This window comes from Theobroma cacao, chromosome 1, assembly GCF_053813885.1.
Source record: "Theobroma cacao isolate CCN51 chromosome 1, ASM5381388v1, whole genome shotgun sequence".
NCBI classification, from domain to species: Eukaryota; Viridiplantae; Streptophyta; class Magnoliopsida; order Malvales; family Malvaceae; genus Theobroma; species Theobroma cacao.
The window spans coordinates 28107804-28125784 of NC_142639.1; the positions used below are offsets into that span (position 1 = coordinate 28107804).

The 17981-nt window shown below is 34.2% G+C and overlaps 1 non-coding gene across 1 annotated transcript; it reads right to left on the minus strand.

The window, feature by feature from the left end:
• Positions 1-17121: 17121 nt before the first annotated feature.
• Positions 17122-17228, minus strand: LOC148764691 (small nucleolar RNA R71). The gene has a single exon (XR_016024298.1). It is a non-coding gene; the product is annotated as a small nucleolar RNA R71 (small nucleolar RNA).
• Between the last annotated feature and the right edge of the window lie 753 nt (positions 17229-17981).

Genomic DNA, 17981 nt, shown 5'->3' on the forward strand with positions numbered 1-17981 from the left:
AGACATATTCCATTTTTCATGACTAATTCTGACAACATATAAAATATTAACATTTTAATATTATTTTACAGAATAAAATATTATTTTATTTTAAAATTTTTCACTTGCCTTCTTTGGTCCCGAAACACATCATTACATCTCGATTTACTCCCGAATCATCCTTTAGCTTACTAATTCCTCTCCAACAAAAATATTATTATTTAATTATTGTTTCTGCACGCGCGAAGCATTTTATTCTACAATGTTCCTTTCATCCTTTGTCGCTCTTTAGCACGCAAATTCACATCAAACGATCATTCATTTGATCAATAAGGTCTTATTTGTGTCCAACGAGGGTGCGGGGTTTTACATAGTCTCTATTTTGAAAGTTCTCAAGTATAAAAAGCTTCATGGAAGTGAAACGTGCAAGATGGTTAGGTGCAAAAATTACTAAAAATGTTGTGGTATTTTTACCATAACTTTCTCTACCAAACTCCAAATGAGGTGATTCTTGGATCACTAGAAATCTTAGAGGAAGGGCTACAATTTTTGTATTTTTCACTTTTCTCAATTCAGATTGGAAGGTAGTCAAAATCAGTGTTAAAAAGAGAGTACTACACTAAGAAAGCAAAACAAGTCAGAACACTTGAGAGCCGCGCACTGGAGTTTGTTTCCAAAAATAAATACTTTGATGGGAAATTTTGAAATTATGTTAATTTATGCTTAAGGGACTTTTTCAAAGAATTTTAGAGAGAGAATGGTAGTAGCTATTCTGGAGATTTAAAGTTAAGAATCAAACAAGAGAATAAGAGAAATTAAGAGAGATTCGAGATCACAAAGCTTCAACATTAGTGTCTTTCTCTATTTTGTGTTTTTCTTATTTTCTTTAACTTGAATTCATGGCTAAATTTCTTTGAATATTGTTTTATTTAGATATCATGAACTAATTTATTTTTCTAGGATTATGGTGAATTCCAACATGTAGTTTGAATATTAGTTTCTTTTTTATTTATCATGAATGGGTATAATTTTGCTTATTCAAATATATTATTAATGCTTTTAATTGCTTAATCAACAATTAACTGATTTGTGAATCTAAATGAGACTCGACAAAGAAATTTTAGATTGAACTAAGATTTGAATAGTCTATGTTCTATTCATTTAGGTGATCTGATTTGCGATTCAAGTAGACATATGTTAATTGCCATACATAGCCAAATTAAAACACTGCCTTAACGAACTTAATTTAATTGATTCCTATAAACATATAGTGAACTAATTAAGTTAGGTATTAGTGCAAGCATCTTAACGGGGATTTGTACATAGCTTTGGATTCTAGGTTAGTAAAATGTCACAGCTTAATCTCGGGCCATGACCGGCGTAAGGACCTAATAGGCATAGCCCACTAGGCCCAAGCAAGCCTTCTTATATGAATCTGTATATTAGTCCATCTATCATTCATATTTCGTTAAAATCTATACTTAATAGTGTTCGAATGCTAATTTCTTTGAAGACAATTCGTAAAACCCAAGTAAATACTCGCACTGGCATCATAAATTAAAATATACATAAATAGTTTGTCAAATGTATCTTAACAATTCACATTAAACATATATGTGCATATACAAAGACCTTGACCGTCAGCAGAGTGACTCTAGGCGTGGGTGCTAACATTTAATGTCAGGGTGACCTACCAAAAAATAGATAAAAGGAAGCATTTCGGCCTAGGAATCCAACTACCTTCGAACCTGAAAACTAAAACATGAAGTTGAAAATAATGAGTATAAACTCAGTGAGTGAACATAGGAAGGGAACAAACAAACGATACGGAAAGATTTTGAAAACATGATGCATTTATTTTAAAAACAATGCAATTTAGTTTAATTTCTTGTAAAGCCCTTAATTCAACCCTTGATTATTTAATCCTTTAAGATGAAGGATTTATAATCCACAATGGAGTTGAAAAGAGTGAAAACTACAGCAAATATCTAATAAAGACAAGCAAAACAAAGGGTTTCTCGCTGCAGCAAAAAGGCATTCTATAACATATAGTACAATCACATTTTTTATTTTCATAACTTGTCTATAGCATATATATATATATATATATATATATATATATATATACATGAACACCACCGCCGCCTTACTCAGCTCATGTGCACTCCTTACACGCACAAGGCAATATCATCATGTGCACTCCCTACACCCAGATTTCAATATCATGATGTGCACTTCCTACACGCACATTTCAATATAATCACATGCACTTCCACCCACGTCATTACCAGCATGTGCACTCCCACACCGCACACCACCGATACCGTCACATGTACTCCTACACCACACGTGCACGGTTATAGCTATATACAGCATTATCACTCAAAGCATAACACACATATCCACATAATATAGGAACACATTGTTTCATTATATCACATTTTTACCACATAAAAACATTTCATCAAGGGATTGTTCCCATGCATGTTTTAAAGAAAAGTTTGATAAAACATTTCAAGTGATTCAATTAAATACGTATGCATTTATCCTAAAACATTTTAATGCAAGTTCACTCACAGTGTCTTTGTTGATGTTTTGATTGACTCTAACTGCGTCTCATGCTCTAAATGGAGATGTGGAGTCTCGTTGGAACCTATCACACACAATAGCATCACACCAACTCAATTTACATAAATACTATTCCAAAAGTTGTTTCCTAAATCAAGTTTTACTAGTTATTCCTAAGTAGCTTCCAATTATCATTTAAGTAGTCATTGTTCACACTAGACATGATTAAATAACCTTCAACAGTGAATCAGCCCACAAACCTAATTATTGGCCATCATCAACAACTCAAAAATCAAATCTAACTCATTACTCACCTTAGTGGCTTTATAGTGGAATTCTTTTCAAGAGTTCTTCAAGCTATCAAGGAAAGTCTATCTCTCTCTCTCTCTCTCTCTCTCAAAATGTTCAGCAAGTGAGAGAAAGTGCAAAGGAAAAGCTTTTAAGGGTTCTTAAGGTGTAAAAGTGAAAGAGTATGAAAAACCCTATGAAAAGTGTACAAAAGCATGAGAATCAGAGTTAATTCGAGAAAGTTATAGAGGCTTTAAGGTTTCTTTTCCATGGAAGGGGGAAAACGTTTAGTGAGGGAAAAGGTTGGGAAGAAAAAGAAGAAGAAGTTGCTAGAAGTGAGGAGAAGGTGCTGGAAGAAATGAGATATTTATCTTAAAGTCAATCAAAGTTTCACAAAATTTACAAAAATGCCCCATTTTTGTTCTTCTGGTACAATACCTTCTCTTTGACAAAGATTTTGACCACCTTCTGATCAGAATTGGGCATAGTGGTAAACACCAAAGTTGTAGCCCTGCCTTTTATATTTCTAATAATCCCAAAATCATGTCATTTGGACTTCTTTAGTGGGAGATATTCTTGAAAAACCAAAACATATGCAAACAAAGCAATAGTTAATTATACACCTTTCTTCACCAATTGAAATTATTTTTAATCCTACTCCTATAAAAACATAAAGTAATTATAAATAACATAAAACTAGCATAATTAATTAAAAATAAACATTTAAACATAAATTAAACTAAACTAATAAAATAAATAAAAATACCTAAATTCAATCCTAAATCTAGTCCAACTTAGACTAATTAGGTATTTAATCTCCCATTAAATATGTGAATTTGATGCACTCAACAGTTTACCTCTAGTCACGCATCTATGGAGGTCGGTGTTTCACAATTAGCCACCATATTAAAGTACGAGATATTATAGTCTCTCCCACTTAAATAGAATTCGTCCTCGAATTTACATTAGTGTCGGGTTATCAATCTCACTCTATGATTTTATTCCATTCCTCCCTTTATAGGGAATTTTGATTTATTCATCTCGTTCACCTTCAGTTCGACTAGAATATTTCATTTATGTCTATTATCATCTTCTAGAGTCAGATCAGTAGCACCCTTCACCATCATTATCTCTTATATTAAGACATCGAGTATGCCTTTATCACTATCATTAAATTTGTACCATAACTCCATCTCAATCATACCTATTTCAATCACATATTATACTTAGTTATGTATACCCAATCACCATCTTATTACTTCACTCCTTGTCAAACTTCTCGACATTCATTCATCTTATCCCCATACACTATTATATAGCTTGCAACATTATAAACACGCCATATTCATTCTTGTATGTACTCTAAACGTTGGGGGAGGTTAATGCCTTCAATTATTCTTAAATACTTTATGTTTACTTTGGTTCTAGGCACTTTAAATCTTCTTAGTTTTTTCGTTACATTGTGCGTTCCAAGATTCATGCTTTTACATTATCTTTAATTCAATGCAATCCAAATCGTACGGAAGGCAACTCACTCGTAAATCTTTATCTTTAATTGTACTTCATTCATTCATCATCAAATTCTTTTCAGTAATTCTAATTTTTCATGTCTTAAAATATATCATCATCATTATAACTTAAAACTTTTTAACCATCCTTAACAAAATTAGATTTTTTTATTTGTCTTACTTAATTCCTTCAAATACTCACATTATAATACTATCATCGTTTATTCTCCATCCGTGGCTCTATTGCCACATAGAAAGCTTAGCATAACTATGAGATAACACTTCCATTACTCTTCCATCTCGATCATATTATTCCATTTTTTTTGGCTATTACTCTTAGGATTCTCCTTCTATCCACATAGCTCAATTTCTAATGATATATCTTATTATTGTACCACCTATGCAACTTTTCAAGCATACTGTGTTCAATTCTCAAATCACTAAAAATGATTCTTTATTCCCACCAATGACACAAGTAACTCCACATATACTTATATATACGTCTATTAAATGTCAACATCCATTACCACGTGTAAGAACCCCTTTTTACTTTCCTCAATCTCGACATTTCTAATTTATTCTTCCATTTCATATCCATAGATTATAGTTTGTCCCCGAACATCCAAATATAATCAATTCCCAAATTACTCTTTGGACATTTAAGTTATCATTCAGCTTACATTCTACCATACTTTATCCTTCATATAGTCCATATAACTCACATTAAACCGATGCACAACTTCATGTACTCACAAACTTAAGCATTTCTCTTATCATTTCCAACCATATACATAAGTTTCAAAATACCACGCACCCTTGTATCATAATGTCATTAACCACATTTCAACCATTAAGTATCATTTCATCTAATCACAATCCGGTATCCACATATGCTTTACGATCTTATTGATCCTTCAAAGGTTTCCTTTAATTCATCCTTGCCTCTTATGCAATATCATAATTCCTAAGAGTCATCTTCGTTTCTCATTTACCTTCTATACTTCCATCATATATATCCTTATTCATCCATATATTAGTTAGTCACTTAAGATTTAGATTTATGGGAGTCGTGTGCACATCTTGTATTTTTTTTTTGAATTCCAATCTCCACATTAGGGAATTCCCATTAACCAGCTTCATTATCGAGATTACCTTCAATCATCTTGTATTATTCCTTTACACCAATGTGCCATTATTTTCCTTTTTGCATCTACACAGTCAATGTTGGTAATTACATAACTTGAAATAGGATTTTATTTAAGTACCTCTCAATATCATTGCCAATATTTATTTTTCAAACTCACATCACATGACCACGTAACCCATGGTTTAGCCATTAGGCTCCTTGACAATTTCGAATACCACATTAACTCATCATGCAAGTAAAATATTCGAAAATACTATTAACCATCTTTAATCAACTTAATATTCTTCTCAATTCTTTACACCGTAGCTTATCTCAAGGACTTTCTATCCTCCCTTTTACTACATGCCACTCTATATAGGGCAATAAAGTAACTTTTCAATTCATGTATCATTCTCCAATCACTTAAATCTTTGCATAACAATGTTCAATATCAAGGTCTCTGATACCAACTTTGTCACTAGGGGCAACTCCACCTTTTTGGGTAGCCCTTTCTTCCTTCGTCGGTGACAATAAAAGGTACCTATCAGAGCACTCATAGGGCTGCTCCACCTCTTTGTATAGCCATTTCCTCTACAAGCCCCTGGGCTGAGAGTTATGCTTCGCCACTGTTCACATGCGAGAGTTCCCAAGGATCAGGTTGCAACCCCTTGCTCATACGTTCAATACACGAGATGTTCCTAGCGTCATGGAGCTGGACAGTTTGTGTTGCGGCGGTGCAACTGTCGGAAACTTCTTCCACAAGGAAGTTTTCCTACCTTCAAAGTTACTACTTCCATCCTTCTCAACCATATGGCTTTCCTTTAAGCTTTTACCACAATTTCCATAAGCATGTGTATCTTTTCTTTACTTGTCATATGCACAAAGCCAAATTAATACTTTCCACTCATATTATTTTTTAACACTTATCATCAATCACTAAGTCCCACCTTAGGACATCCTTTCCATATGGTGTAATGAATTCACAATAGATGTATATCTATCACTACACACATAATTATTCATTATTTATGGCATCCCATAATTCATACTATTCATAATTAATTGTCTTTCTTGTCTCGTATCTCAGATAGTTCATTGACTTCTACTACAAATGATTAGGAAAATAGTTCATCTTTTTCCACACTTTATACTCATAATCCTTATTAAATCAAGAATTCACCTTTTCCAAGTTCCATATTTTGCCTCCATTGGTCTATTTTTGTACCAAATTATCATCTTATAATGTCATGGCATCATTTTGTAGTTTTCTCCATACTTAAATTTTACAATCCTTGACTTAATCACGTTAACCATGCAAAGTGTCACCAATAGCCTCATTGATTTCTCTCATATCCTTCTGAATTGTAACTGCAATTGAGATTTCAATTTTCATATTTTCGCGATGGATTACTTACCTTACCATGCTTTCTCATGATATCTTATGCAGTTACAACACATTGAACCTGCTTATTATAACATAGTCCCCTAGTTCAATGTGTTTACTCAAAAATCGACTTCTTTGATTCAACTTGCCCCATAAACTAGGACTTTATTTATTTATCCTTGCATTCGGAATCATGCCAAAAGCCCACATGCCATGATAAATGATAATTTCTAATAAACGCTATCAATTCAAATGGCATTTTATACCTTGTCAAAAAAAAAAAAAAAACTAGGGTTACCACTCAAAAGTCCATCATGTTTATTGGTAACCATTTCATAGTACTACAAAATATATATATTGTCAGGTCCGGTAGTTGCTTGAATCGTTAATGACTTTCTACGTTAACCTTCAATAATTGCCTAAGGCAACTAATCACGCCACTAGGGTGTATATCCTTCCTCAATGATTATATTGCTAGTCCACCTCTGTCATACCAAAAGATTCCCATATGCACCAAGTCATTTAAACAACTGCTTCATAGTCCATCTGAGTCACACGAAAATAAAAACCAAACTATTAAGTCCTTTGTACAGACGACTACTAAATTTACACCGCATTTACCCATATTTAAAGTAATACGGAGTTCAATAAAAGTATTAAGTGTCTTTAGGATTATCGTTGCCTTGATCCGAGCACATCGACGGATCCTTTTCTAGGTCCTCTTCTACCTCTTGAGATTTCTTCATTTTACCCTTAATCCAAGCTTGCTGTATTCTTATGTATTCCTCTCTACTCACAGGCACAACACCTATTCCACAAATAGGAGGAAAGTGTTGGATAGCGAATATTTTTCTTGGACGAATATCTCCTTTTGCAATTGCCTCTTTCACCTTTTCCTTAAACCTTTCCTCAAACCTTTGCAAAAGAAAATTCCTTACGGCTTCCTGAATATCAGAGCTATCCTCACTTTCAAGGCTTTCACTACTCTCAAGGCTTTTCTTATTATGAAGCATTATTTCTAATTCCTGTGGAATCCATGTAATAGGAATCTGAGACTGGCCACCTCCCTGACTCCCTGGATCAGGGCGCCATTGGGTCCTAGTAGTGGAATCTAACGATCCCTCGCTAGTACTGTGAGGGGTATCTGGACTACCATCTCTTCTAGACATGGCGTGTGCAACAAGGGCACCTCTAAACCTATACAGAACCGAGTATTGATTACTTAGCCATTTATACATCATAGGAATAGTTAGGTTTCTAATGGATTAGGGGCCTATGTAGCCTCCCGTCCTTAGCTTGCGTTGTGCACCCATAATCCAAGGATGAGACTCTACACAAACTCCCACAACTTCGCTGACAACACAAGAATCCTTAGGATTCAACTAAACTTAGAGCTCTGATACCAAGTTTGTCACAGCCCAATCCCGAGCCATGACCGAAGCAAGGACCCAATAGGCACAGCCCACTTGGCCCAAGCAAGCCTTCCTATATGAATCTGTACATTAGTCCATCTATCATTCATATTTCTTTAAGATCTATACTTAATAGTGTTCGAATGCTAATTTCTTCGAAGACAATTCGTAGAACCCAAGTAAATACTCGCACTGGCATCATAAATTAAAATATACATAGATAGGTTGTCAAATGTGTCTTAACAATTCACATTAAACATATATGTGCATATACAAAGACCTTGACCATCAGTGTAGTGACTTTGGACGTGGGTGTTAACATTTAGTGTCCAGGCGACCTACCGAAAAATAGATAAGAGGAAGCACCTTGACTTAGGAATCCAACTACCTTCAAACTTGAAAACTAAAACATGAAATTGAAAATAATGAGTATAAACTCAGTGAGTGAACATAGGAAGGGAACAAGAAAACAATACGAAAAGATTTTGAAAACACGATGCACTTATTTTAAAAACAATGCAATTTAGTTTAATTTCTTGTAAAGCCTTTAATTCAACCATTGATTATTCAATCCCTTAAGATAAAGAATTTAAAATCCACAATGGAGTTGAAAAGAGTGAAAACCATAGCAAATATCTAATCAAGACAAGCAAAACAAAGGGTTTCTCTGTGAGACCTCGACCTCTATAGGCTCGTAACTAGGTATAGATGTAATAACAATGGATAAAGGTAGTTTCATCATTTCCTTAGTAAGCCCCTAAAAGTAAGTTTTAAACAATATTAAGACCTAAGTAGGCCTAAGGCATAAATGAATGAAGAAATATGGGTAAAATGACGAAGGAAATAAAAATGATGATGATTTCCACTGTAGAGGCAAAATGGTTATTTTTCACCTTGGGTCAAAATTTTTAAGTTTTGCGAACCCGAGCATTTTTAGACCATTATGGACTTTGCTTCAGTGTTAAAAGAGTAAAAAGATTGCATAAAGGATTAGAGGAGAACAAGCTAACTTATTGAGGGCATTTTGGTAATTTCAGTGGAGTGGATAAGCTTGAGCTATAAATATCTCTTTCTTCCAATAGCTTTTTTATTCTCCAACAGATTTTCTTCTTCTTCTTCCTCTCATCTCACGTTGCTTTTATCCTCTATGAAAACTTGATATGAAAGCTCCATAACCTTCTTCAAAATAGCTCTAATTTCAAGCTTTTGTGCACTTTTGCATAGAACCCTTGTACTTTTTCACTTTCTCACTTTAAAACCCTTGAAAAATCTTATTTTCATACTTTCTCTCACTAGTTAGGTGTTTTAGAGAGAGAAAGAGGGAGCTTCAATAATAGCTTAAAAGTTTTTGGAAAGAATTTCAAATACAAAGCTACCAAGGTGAGTAGTGAATTAGAATTGATTTTTAGTGTTGAAAATGATTAGTATTTAGACTTGTGGGTGTTTTGGTAGTTGAGGTTGTTCATTCACTTTAGAGTGATTAGGATAGTAAACATAGATAGCCTCCTAAATGGCAAGGGGAAGTTAGCTAAGAGAAAACTATTAGAATTTATAAGTATGTGAATTGACATAATGGTGATGCTAATGTGATGGTAGGTTCCAATGAAGCCCTATCGCCCCATTTGGACCATTAATAAAGTTAGAGTCGGCTAAAGGTTCAACAAAATACCGGTGAGTGAACTTGCATTTCAAAATTGTTTTGGGAGATATAATTGCATTTGTATGACACATTTGAATGATTTATTTCAACTTTTCTTTAAAGACGTGTGTTGGGGAACAAGCCCTTGATAAAATATTTTGATGTTGTGAAAAAATGTAAAACGTGTAAAAGGATGAACCTATGTACTCCTATATCATGTTGATATATATATATATATACGAATAATGTTGTGCAATGATATTGACCCGGCTATGTGTTAGTAGGAGTGCGCGTAAGCCAATGCTAACCCGACTATGTGTGAGTGGGAGTGCGCATAAGTTGATGCTGACCCAACCATGTGCTAGTGGGAGTGCATATGAGCTGATGATGATGGGAGGGTGTGCATGATGATTTATATATATATTTACATACATAGATATGTGTGTTATCAAAAGCTCACGAATATGGTATAGGGTTGTAATGCATGTGAAAATTTGACATGTTGAACTTTGGGAATTTATTTGTGTTTCATGTTGTTTTTGTCATTTCAGCAGGATGGCCTTTTCTTGAGGGAATGGAGACTTTTTCTTAGTGCTTTGTTTCTCGCTGCAGCGAGATTCATTCTCGCTGCAGCGAGAAACTCTCAGGTTTTGAGGGTTTTTACTAGACCTGGTTCTCGCTGCAACGAGAAACTTTCTATTTTATGGCATGAATTTCGCTACAGCGAGAAACCTTCTATCTTGTTTATTATCTTTGTCAAGCCCAGCTCGACAATATGTTTATTATGTCATTCATACATAAGAATGCATGTTTGCTTAGGTACCTCGAAAATCGTTAAAGGACGGCGATGTACCAAATGGTACAACTAAGTTGATTTAAGCCTCGAACTAGTCCAAATAGAGATTTTAAGATGAAATTGAGAATTTTAAAACCCCAGAATGACTTAAAATGGTGATTTGGAGTTCGAGGACCGATTTGGAGTCAAATTGGAATTTTCATGATCTAGGGGTAAAATGATCATTTTGCCACCCGAGGTTAAAATTGGAATGTTGGAAGAAGTTTTTGATCAAGATTGACTATTTAGAACATAATTTGAGTTTGAGAAGTGAAGAATTTTAATTTTGGCATTTTTCACAACATAGGGGTAAAATAGTCATTTTACCACCCAAAGGCAAAATTGTAATTTTACATCACCCAACACTTGTCCAGCACATGGATTTTACCTAATATTATCATGGATAATTGAGGAAATTTAAGTGGTGGAGAGAGATTGCTTAATGGGTAAGTATGACACATGGACCAGTGGAATGGTGACATGTGTCAAATTCTCATCCAGTCATTATTTTCCTTATAAATTAGCACAAAATCAGCCCATTTCTCTTCATATGGCCGGCCAAAGCAAGAACAAAGGAAGAAAAGAAAGAACAAGAACTTTAGGGTGAAAATTCAAGAGAAAATTTGGTGGATTTCAAGTAATCAAGCAATCAAAGGTAAAATTTCTTGATTTTGACTTGTGATCTACCTTTCCCATGCATTCTTTTACATTTTCCATGGTTGAATCATATGATTTCATGATGGGTATCTTGCTGGCTGAACACTTAAAGAGAGGTTTTGATCCTTGATTTAGTTAGATTTTGAGATATTTTAGTGTTTTTAGTTGATTGGTGATGTGTAGCATGAAAATCAAGCAAGAAAAATTCATGTTCTTCCATCACCCATCATTGGCCGAATTTTCCATGTGGAATATTGAAGATGATTTTGATTTTATTTCAAGTGATTTGGTTAGGAATTAGTGATTTATGGTGTGAGAATCAAGCTTCAAAAATTATAGTGTTGATTCACCCACCATGGCCGAATTTTCCAAGAAAAAATGTGAGGATGATTTTACCATATTTCAAGTTATTTAACTTGTGTTTGATGGTTTGGAGAATTGGAAGAAAAATGGAGTTAATTGGAGTTAAATTTGACATATTAGCCAATTAATCGTGTGACAGATCGAATTAGGCCAATACCGTTTTATTTAGGTACACAATTAAATTTGTGTAGAACATCATGTTTAGACGATAATCCGAACAATTTACATCCCATTTCATGCATTAGTATAGAGCCTGAATTGGTTTTATAGCAATTTAGCACAAATGTAGTAAATGGCTTATTGTGCATTATGTCTAGGTGGTGAGCATTCTGGCAAAAGTAAAGAGATAGTACCCGAGGATCAAGAATCGGAGTACTCGGAATTCGACTCTCGAAATAGTGAGTAACCTTACTATTGTCTTAATTATCTAAAGTGGTTTTTATTTGATTTTGTGATTTTATGGAAAATGAGTTTAAATGTTAAATCGTTATGTTTTATAAACAAAATGTGTTTAAATGAAATGATTTTATAAATTATCTTGAAATTGAATGATGGCTTTGAAAATAGAGTAATTGGAGACCATTTGATGTATTGTGAATTTATTGTTCTAATTGATTGGCTTATGGCAATATTGGCATGAATGGCTGAATTGGTATTTGTGTTGAAAATGTATAAACTGTTGATTAGAGGCTGATTTTATTGATTAGTCGCTGCAGTGGACAGGTTCCATGGACCAACCTATTAGAGGGGCATGGTAACCCTATTATATTCTTACCTCGGTTGGATAGGCGTGTAGGGTAACTCTCGAGGTACAACTTTAGAGTTCACTTCACACCAAATCACCACGTGAGGGTGAACTCAGCAAACGCCAAGGAACGACTATATTTTCAAAATAAAAACATGATTTATGCGTACATAACTTTTTATCAGCCTTCGCGGACTCGGTTGGGATAGCCCTCGGCTAAGGTATCCCTAATAACTGAGTATAAGAATGATTTTGGCACGAGCCAAAGTCTTTAACAAATTCATAAGCCATGTTGATTACTCGATTTATATGAATTGATTTTATTTGGTTGAAATGAGTTGAAAGGTGATGAATTACGGTATGATAATCTATTTTAATCTGTCTCCATTTACTCAGTTTTAGATATTTTATATGGTATTTGTTTACTCACTGGGATTATATAATCTCACCACCCTCCTTTCCACCCATTTCAGGCTCAAGATAGTTGGTAGATAGCTCACTTTGTTGAGGGCTACAGTTGGACTTGCATCCTCAGAAAACTGTAGGTTTACCGCTTTTGATACTTTTAGTCGTTCGTGGGCTCACATGTCACTGTAAATTAAATTTTATACTTTGGTTATCTGTATTACAATATGTATGAATTTATTTAGCTTTTACGCTATAAAAATTATTTACCGGTAACTCTATAAATATTGTTTTATAAGAAAATAGAATATTTTATTGAATATTTTTATTATATTCAAATAGTTATAGTTTCACTTTAAATGAATGTTTTAGACATCTAAACTTATTTTTTATTATGAAATATGTGTTTTCCACTCGCATACTACATTTTTAGCTGGTTTTGAGACTTTCGAGGAAAAATGACCAAAATGCCCCTGTGAGCGAAAAAAATTATTTTTCTATTTTTTTGATTTGGAAATAGTTTATAATCTCTCAAAACATGATACTTAACAACTGTTGCTCACAGGGGAGGTGCGAAAATTGATGTTAAGCCTTGCGAGGTTTCAATTGACATTTCGGGTAATGAATGTCTATCGGGATGTTGCGACGGTTGTCACTGGCTCGATGGGAGTTTCGGGTCGTGACAATCTTATTCAATTGCTGCCCTATTTTCCATTTCTTTGGTACCATAGTTGAGCATGGACTTCCAACACTAAGGAATCAATGAATTAAATTTGAAATGAAGAGGTTTGGTGAGAAACCCTCGGCCAGCTAAGAAACCCTCGGCCAACGAGAATGCCTTTCTGCTACAGCAAGGACCCGTCGTTTACTTGACTTGAATTGCATGAATGCTATTAAAGTTTTCACTCTTCAAATCTTTTGTTGAGCATGGACCCTTTCAATCAAGTGATTTACTCATTTGGGGTTCACATGAAGGGTTTTGATAAGAACTAAACTAAAGTTCATTGTTTTAAAGATAAATGCATCATGATTTCTTTAAATTTTTCTTATTGTTGTTTGTTCCCTTCTTTGTTCACTCACTGGGTTTATACTCACCGTTTTCAACTTCATGTTTTCAAATCAAGAGGCAGTCGGTAACTAGGTCGAGGTGTCCCCATAGACTTGTATCCATCTATTGGTAGGTATCAATGGCATTCGGTAGCTGCACCTTTGCTATGATTGCTCTGTTGGAAGTCTAGAGTCCTTTTTGTTGAACACACGTGCCCTGATGTAAATTTTTAAGACATGTATATATATATCTTAAGCGAATAGATGTTTATATTGAGTAATGTTGCCACTATGTAATGGCACAGATGCCATTATTTTGAATCATATAAATGTGAATATATAGTCAATAGAAAAGTATTGGCATACTCGTTAGTGAAAATTACGAAATACGATTGTAAGAATGAATAATGAAATCGATGAATGAGTCATGTAAATAGGCTTGCTTGGGCTTAGTGGGCTATGTCCATTGGGCCCATGAGCCGGTCATGGCCCGAAATTTGGGTCGTGACATTCTCACTGCAGCGGAAAGGCATTCTATAGCATATAGTACAATCACATTTTTTATTTTCATAACCTGTCTATAGCATATATATATGTATACATGTACACCACCGCCGCCTTACTCAGCTCATGTGCACTCCCTACACGCACAAGGCAATATCATCATGTGCACTCCCTACACGCACATTTCAATATCATCACACGCATTCCCGCCCACATCATTACCGGCCTGTGCACTCCCACACCACACACCACTAGCACCATCACGTGCACTCCCACACCACACATGCACGATTATAACTATTATACAACATTATCACTCAAAGCATAACACACATATCCACATAATATAGGAACACATGGTTTCATTATATCACATTTTTACCACATAAAAACATTTCATCAAGGGCTTTTTCCCATGCACGTTTTAAAGAAAAGTCCGATAAAACATTTTAAGTGATTCAATTAAACACGTATGCATTTATCCTAAAACATTTTAATGCAAGTTCACTCACAGTGTCTTTGTTGATGCTTTGATTGACTCTAATTGCATCTAATGCTTCGAATGGAGACGTAGAGTCTCGTTGGAACCTATCACACACAATAGCATCACACCAACTCAATTTACATAAATAATAATCCAAAAGTTGTTTCCTAAATCAAGTTTTACTAGTTATTCCTAACTAGCTTCCAATTATCATTTAAGTAGTCATTGTTCACACTAGACATGATTAAATAACCTTCAACAATGAATGAGCCCACAAACCTAATTATTGGCCATCATCAACAACTCAAAAATCAAATCTAACTCATTACTCACCTTAGTGGCTTTATAGTGGAATTCTATTCAAGAGTTCTTCAAGCTATCAAGGAAAGTCTATCTCTCTCTCTCTCAAAATGTTCAACGAGTGAGAGAAAGTGCAAAGGAAGAGCTTTCAAGGGTTCTTGAGGTGTAAAAGTGAAAGAGTATGAAAAACCCTATGAAAAAGTGTACAAAAGCATGAGAATCAGAGTTAATTCGAGAAAGTTATGGAGGCTTTAAGGTTTCTTTTCCATGGAAGGGGGGAAACGTTTAGTGAGGGAAAAGGATGGGAAGAAGAAGAAGAAGTTGCTGGAAGTGAGAAGAAGGTGCTGGAAGAAATTAGATATTTATCCTAAAGTCAATCAAAGTTTCACGGAATTTACAAAAATGGCCCCTTTTTGCTCTTCTAGTGCAGTACCTTTACTTTGACAAAGATTTTGACCAATGTTCGGTTAGAACTGGGAAAAGTAGTAAACACAAAAGTTGTAACTCTACCTCTTATCTTTCTAATGGTTTAAAAATCATGTAATTTGGACTTCTTTAGTTGGAGATATACTTGAAAAACCAAAACATATGCAAATAGTACAATAGTTAATTTTGCACCTTTCTTCAGCAATTGAAATTATTTTTGATCCTACTCCTATAAAAATATAAAATAATTATAAATAATGCAAAACTAGCATCATTAATTAAAAATAAACATTTAAACATAAATTAAACTAAACTAATAAAATAAATAAAAATACCTAAATTCAATCCTAAATCTAGTCCAACTTAGACTAATTAGTTATTTAATCTCCCATTAAATATGTGAATTTGATGCACTCAATAGTCTACCTCTAGTCACACATCTATGGAGGTCTGTGTTTCACAATTAGCCACCATATTAAAGTACGAGGTATTATATAAAACTACCTAAGAAGGTAAATAATAAGAAAAACTAGTATCAAATGAAGTGTTGAATGAACCCATAATCCTAGGTCTTTAGTTTATTGTCTTTCTTAAGAAACTTTAATTTATGTTAGTTAATTTAGAGCCTACTTTAATTTAGTTTTAATTAATTTTTTGAAAATTTCAGTTACTTAAATAAGACTAATTTGTTATAAAATTTTAGTACTTAGTAAAAAATTATGAACAAATCCCTGTAGGAATGATACTGTACTTATTACGATATTACTTGTTTGCGATAACAAGCATTTGTGTAAAAATTCAACAAGTTTTTTACGCCGTTATCAAGGATTTTGTTTTCTTTATTATTTTTCAATATTAAAATTCCACAGATTAGGCTTAATTTAAGTTTTATTTCTTTGTTTCGCAAGTTCATTTTGTCATTGTGTAAAAAGAGCAAAAGATTGGAGATTGTACCTTGTGATCTAAAGATTAAGAGAACATTTCGTAGACTTCGATGAAAGAATCAACAAGGTTTTGCTCAAACAAATACAATGGTTGATCAACGAGATGAACAACAAATCCAAGAGTGAGTAGTAGCTGAAAATCGTTGTTAAAGGGATTATGTAGTTCCATTGGTGCAAGGGGTTCCATCAAACATCCAAAGGCTAACTATTCAAGCTAACAATTTTGAAATCAAGCTGGCCATCATCACTATGATTCAAACTTCGATGCAGTTTGGGGGTCTACCAAACGATGATCCAAATGTCCATATATCAAACTTCTTGGAGATATGTGATACTTTCAAATACAATAATATCACAGATGATGCAGTTCGTTTAAGACTTTTCGCTTTCTCATTGAGGGATAAAACTAAAGCACGGCTGACTATGCTCCCCACTAACTCAATAACAACATGGGACAATCTTGCTCAAAAGTTCCTTGCTAAGTTCTTTCCTTTACCCAAGACAGTGAAAATGAGGAATGATATCAAATCATTCATGCAACAAGATTTTGAATTGTTGTACGAGGCTTGGGAAAGATATAAAGAATTACTTTGATGTTGTCCTCATCATGGTCTTCCAAAGTGGCTTCAAGTGCAGGCTTTCTACAATGGTTTGAGTGGTCATTTCTAGACTACCATTGATGCCATTGTAGGAGGAGCTTTAATGGCTAAATCAATTAATGAGGCATACGATTTATTGGAATAGATGGCTGTAAACAACTACCATGGCCAACAGAATGATCAATACATAAGAGAGTAGCTTAAATTCATGATGTAGATGCCATTTTGACACTATCCTCATAGGTAGCAGTTCTAACTACGAACTTGAATCTTTTGGTACTAACTTTATTCAAAGTCCTTTTGTAGCTTGTGAGTATTATGGAAATGATCATGCAAACCATCAGTGTCCAAGTTTCATAGAAACAGTACAATCTGTAGGGAATAGACAACAAAATAATCTTTACTCCAACACTTACAATCTAGGGTAGACGAACCATCCAAACTTCTCTTGGGCCAATAATCAAGGATCATCCTTGGTTTCAAGGCCGAATACGCCTCTAAGATTCTAATAGTAAGTAAGAGTGCCTATCTAAAAAAAGAAGCCAATTTTGGAGGATTTGTTAAGGCAGTACATGACACAGATTGATAACATCATCCCAAGTCAAGCAACATGACTATGAAACCTCGAGACTCAAGATGGTTAAATTGCTTATTTATTAAAAGATAGAGCTCTAGGAACACTACCTAGTGATACAGAAGCAAATTCAATTAGGGAAGGTAAAGAACATATCAAGGCCATCACCTTGAGAAGTGGTAAAGAGGTTGAAA